Source organism: Magnolia sinica, chromosome 4 (genome assembly GCF_029962835.1).
Source record: "Magnolia sinica isolate HGM2019 chromosome 4, MsV1, whole genome shotgun sequence".
NCBI lineage: Eukaryota > Viridiplantae > Streptophyta > Magnoliopsida > Magnoliales > Magnoliaceae > Magnolia > Magnolia sinica.
This window is the reverse complement of record NC_080576.1, coordinates 17,735,690-17,741,394: the sequence shown is the minus strand read 5'-3', so window position 1 is coordinate 17,741,394 and position 5,705 is coordinate 17,735,690.

Sequence of the window (5,705 nt, the reverse complement as noted above, 5' to 3'; positions counted from 1 at the left end):
ACATGAAATGTACAGGATTGCAGTCTGGGGCTTGGTTGTTGTAGCAAATAGATAAGAATCACCTCTATTTTGGTCATTTATTCTCCTTGGTTTATAACGTACATGTGGCATGTATATGATGATATGTACCGTTCATTCATCAAAGATAACCATGAAGGTGTAACAGAAGACCAATATCACAGTGATGGGACAATCATATCCTTGTGTTGTAAGAAAATTCTTCCACAAGTGTTTATGCTGACATCAGACCCATGTGCACCCCTAGGGATGAATTCCTCGTTGTAATGGAGAAGCCATACTTTGAATGTAGAAAACCTCAAACATTTATAAAATTGTGGCAACTTGTCTACTGTACATCTGCCATACATGTACGTCCATCTAGACCATCTAAGTCACCCGCACTATTTCAAATGGGGTATAGCTCGAAAATCTATTTCACTAACAATCTTTCCAATCAATTCATCAAATGGATTGATAGCAATCAAATTCATTAATCAAATGGGATGGTTAATAACAAAGTGGAGCATAGATGGAGGAAGAAATTACCATCTTCTACTAAAAAATATCCCTTGAATTCTCAAGGGAGAGAAAAAAATTAAAAACGGGAGAGAAAATTGATAATATCTGATAAAAAATCTAAATAAAGTCCAATTAAAAAGCCAGTTGTTATGACTTTTATAAACCTTCAGCCATAAATTCATATTTTTTTTAGAAATAGTAAACATTTTTAAAATAGTAAATTTGTTGAAAATAATAAATAACTTTTAAACTAATCCAAAAGATTTTTAAGTTATTATAAAATTCTTGAAACCATAATATACCGCGCAACTTATTAAAACTAGTAAATTTTGATTTAAAAAATTCAAAACTAACTCCTAAAACAATTAATTTTAAAAAATCCATAACTTTGATGCCAATTGTCAATAGCTTTCTGATGACATATATACGTTTGAAATAAATAATCAATTACAATGTTATAACCAGTAAAAGCTATAGTGCTCGTTGGACCTTTGGATTGAACTTCCCAACTTGAATTCATTCAACCCTAATTATCCATGAGATTGATCTTGACTTTGTCCAGCCGTATATCCTCCACTTAAAAATTCCAATTCATCCTCGAGTTTAGGATGGTAGGAGCACAACACAATGACCCTCCTTTATACTCTGTGTTCTCTGTATTCGATGGCAACTGATTATAAAGGCTTACATGTCGGATTTGAATTTTATACTTATGATGAAATTTTAAAAAATAAAATCCCATCTTTCATTTCTTTATAATCATTTATATTTGGAGTGTCAATTTCCAATTCTTTTGTCATAATGAATTTGTAATTGGTTGTTCTCGGCTAACATGGACTGGCTACGCTATTGTTATTGTCACTATCAACCTTTGATATATACAGTTTGGTTGTTGTGGAGAAGGTAGATGGGTGATGATCTACATAGAATTTGACATAATGATCTACTTAGAGTTTGACAAGATGATCATGAAAGTATGTATCGATCTTTCCAGCAATTGAGTTATGGATCCCTCTTAGTGTGATGTCATATATTGGTGATCATCAATCCATTTGTGGATCCATCAAGCAACCCAACAATGGATCCTTCTTGGTGTGATGTCATATATTGATGCACGCCTAAAGCAATTGATCCATCTATGGATTCATCAAGCAATTCGATGATGAATTCATCAAGAGGCGCCACTCATTAATATGTATAGGTATACTCTTATTCTTTTTCATGGAAAATTTGATCTCTCTCTCTATCGACACTTAATTGCCTGAAAAACATCTAACTTCCTAAGTTAGATTCACCTTTGTAATATCTTGGACCATAATTTTGCATGGGTGTTATATCTGTTGGGCTGTGAGCTCATTGCCATGAGCCCCTTTGATAGTCATGGGCCATTTGTTGCTACAATTATATTTACTATTAATGGCCTTAGTCAACTGATCAATCCTTGCTTGTAACTTTTGTATTGAATGATCAAATTTCTAATAAAAATTTCATAAATTTTGCACTCGTCGGTGCTTTATTCCTTGAAATATTGCCTTAAGGATTGTTGCCTCCCAATCCACTATTAAACATTATAAATCGATGAAAGAGCCTACTCTAATACCGAATATCATAGTAGGTGCATGGATGAAAGAGAAAGATCTCTTCTTTTAAAAAATAGCTCTTGAATCTTTAAAATAAAAATAAAAATAAAAAATAAAAACCAAGAGAAATTTCTAAAAACGAGAGTAAAATTAATATTTTTTTAAAAAAAAGTCTGAATAATATTTGTCTACAAAGCTCGTTAATATGACTTAGGTAAATCTTAAGCCCTAAATTTGCAACTTTTTGAAAATATTAAACTTTTTTAAAATAATAAATTTACAAAAAATAGTAAATAACTTTTAAACTGATGTAAAACTCCTTAACATAACTAAAAAAAAAGGACTTAAGTTATTATAGGATTCTTAAAACCCTAGAAAACTCTAAAAATACTAAAATATGCAATTTATTGAAAATAATAATTTCAATTAAAAACCTAAAACTAACTCCTAAAATGTCATTTGTTTAAAAATTATTTGTAGGCTAATGTTAAAATACTAGCATGTAGAGCTCGTCGATAGCTTTCTCCCAATATATTATACGCACAAAATAAAGAACCACTCGCAAAGCTTTTAACTATCAATTAACACATTAGTACACACCCCACTTGGGAATCAATACTAAGACCTCAGTGTTGAAATGAGGATATCTTCAATCGGTCTACCACTTGAGTTGTGGATCTATGTGTACCTGTTTATACCCAACTTGTCACAACTAGAACCAACGAGAAGAATGCCACCACATATCAACACTTATACAAAGGTGCATAAAGGTATTCACAAAGTATGAAATAGAGTTCATGATAATCCCAAACACCTCTCCAGGAGATGCATGTCAACATATTTTAAGATACATATTTGACGTGACAAGGGAAAGGCGATGATATCTGGTGACACATTGCCATATCTGATTTGTCATGCCCACCTAGAAATCACGAAGCAATGTGTCAAGAGAAAGAAATTCGCTAAAAACGGAGATACACTCATATACAAAGGTATATCATGTAATTGTCTCGTCTAAAAAAAGAAACATAATAAGTCAAGGTTACTAACTTATTGAAGCCGATTTCAAAAACTTAAGAATCACAACTTCTCCAAACCTATAAAAGTAGTATAGAAAAAAAAGCTCTAAACTATCACCAATCAAAATTAAATAACTTTTTTCAGCTTAACAATGTCTATTAATCTTTCTTACCTCATGGACATTTATTATAGCTAAGCCTAGTTTTAATCTCTCCACTTCTACTCAATACCATGATGCAATAAGTTCATATAGGTTTAATTCAGTTTAATTTCCACTTCTGTCTAACGCATCACTCCAACAAGTTGATTCAGTTTAGATAAATATTCACGACTCTGTTGTTGGATTCCCTCTAAATCATCGAGTTCTTACTTAATATCTCGATCACATCTTACTAACCAAAATGATGATTGTCTAGCTTTTTTTTAATGACTGTCTCATGATCATTTAGTTATAGAAGATCATCCAGCCCACGACCATCTCGGCTATTCGAACCGCTATCAATAACTTGCATTATTTACCTTTAGAATCTGATTATATTGTGTCTACATTTTTATTAATAAAATCAAATTCAACCTTTAAAATTTTATGTTACTTTTTTATTTTACGTTATGTTTTGGACAAACACGATCAAGCTATCACTATTGTAATAGAAGTTATTGTCTTTAAGGCAAAAGAAACCATTCAAAAGACTAACTCTCCCTTTTATAAATTGCTTGATCTCCTCATGAATTAGTAGACCTTCACAAATCTAGTCCTCATGTAACTATTTTGGCCTATAAGGTCACAAGGTGTTCAATTCAATTTCAGTAAAATACAACTCTGGCATGCATGGCATATACATGAGTGAAATCAAGCTATTCTTTGACCATGTGGCTGTGTGTCCGAATTGAATAACAATACAAACGATTAAGATTATTGAGAGCACATTGGATAACCCATGCACAAAATAAATTATTCATATTGAAAAAAATCCTAGCATTCCTGCAGTGGTCAACAGATAAACAGTTAAGAGAGAAATAGAATAGGTCCGTTGAAAAATAAAATTTAAAAAAATTAAAAAAAATGTCCAAATTACATAGGCCGGCCGTCCATCTTTGAATCATTGAACCATCGGCTCAACTTTTAAAAAACTCGAATTGTACAACCTTCTGGCCGTTTTTCACTCGTCCCCCTTCTCATGTGGCCCAGAAGTTAACATTAAATCCGGATCGTCAAAATTTTAGCCATCAGGTTTTCAATGCGTAGCCCTTTGGATTAGTTCACCAATCTGATTCTGGGCTAGAGCATCCACCTGACCCCGCCTGTGGAGTAGCTCGTATCCCCCACGTGTGCCAATTCCACACATATGAATGGTCATATCCCTTGAAAGACGACTACTACAAATTCATGGCAAGCATACGTGCACCATCATACCACCGAGTAGCAATATCGCTGCACCTTAGGATGATGTGTGCATGACATCCCCTCGATTCAATTTTCTACCATGTTTTCCTTATCACCTAAAAATCAAGTCAATTCAAAACTCAGTGACCCACGACATATAAAATCATGCCTTAAACCTCATGATAATGGGGCGTGGCCCACCTGGTCTGATTTGAGGTTGTCCTTTCATCCAGGTAGGACGCATCTTCTAAATGGATTGGATGGCATACACAAATTACAAAATACAATGGGCCCACCCAACACATAATCTAGAAAGCTTTCAATGGTGAGCATCCCCAATCTCATAATTTGGTGTGGCCCACCTGAGTTTTGAATAGGACTGACGTTGAGGCACCATGGAGAACATCACGGGTGCGCATGATAGGTGGATTGAGTGTCATATCATGCACAGACAAAGGTGGACCCCTCTCGAGTTGAGCTTAACCTGCAAAGGTAGAAGTAGATCCGGCCTCGTAGACGCACATCACACGTTGCTCTGGCTAAGTATACGGTAAGTTCACGTTTTCAGTTTGGACGAAAGGGCCCACATTTGATATGGACCTAAACGTGGAAGTCATGCACACCAACTACCCCTTGACTGGAAGGGGAGCGGATTAGGTATTATCCGGGTAACACCTTATCCTTACCGTGTGGAGCCCACCTTGATGAATGTGATGTATATCAGAAACTCCCATCGGTTTTTTCAGGTCATTTTAATATGTTATTCCAAAACTTAAGCATATATAAATATCTGGTGGACTACACCACTGGTAAAAGTAGTGAATGAACATTTAAAACTTTTTGTAGGCCACAAAAGTTTTGGATTGAGCTTATATTTTTAATTTCTCTTCATCCAAGTCCTTTTGAACTTATCAACGGGTTGGATGGAAAATAAAAATTAAGAATATGCTTATGGTGGGCCATGGGAAGTTTTTAATGGTAGATGTACAATCACCACTGTTTCTCCTGAGGTGTGGTCCATCTGAGATTTGGATCTACTTGATTTTTTTTTTGTAAAGCCTCATAAAATGGGCTAGAAAAACGGATGGATGACGTGATATACAAAACATCATCAAGGTGGGCCCCGCGGTAAGGGTAACACCCACTAAGGTGTTTGGTTTGAGTTTCTCTTAAACCGTTTATTTGAATGCCACCTATCGAAA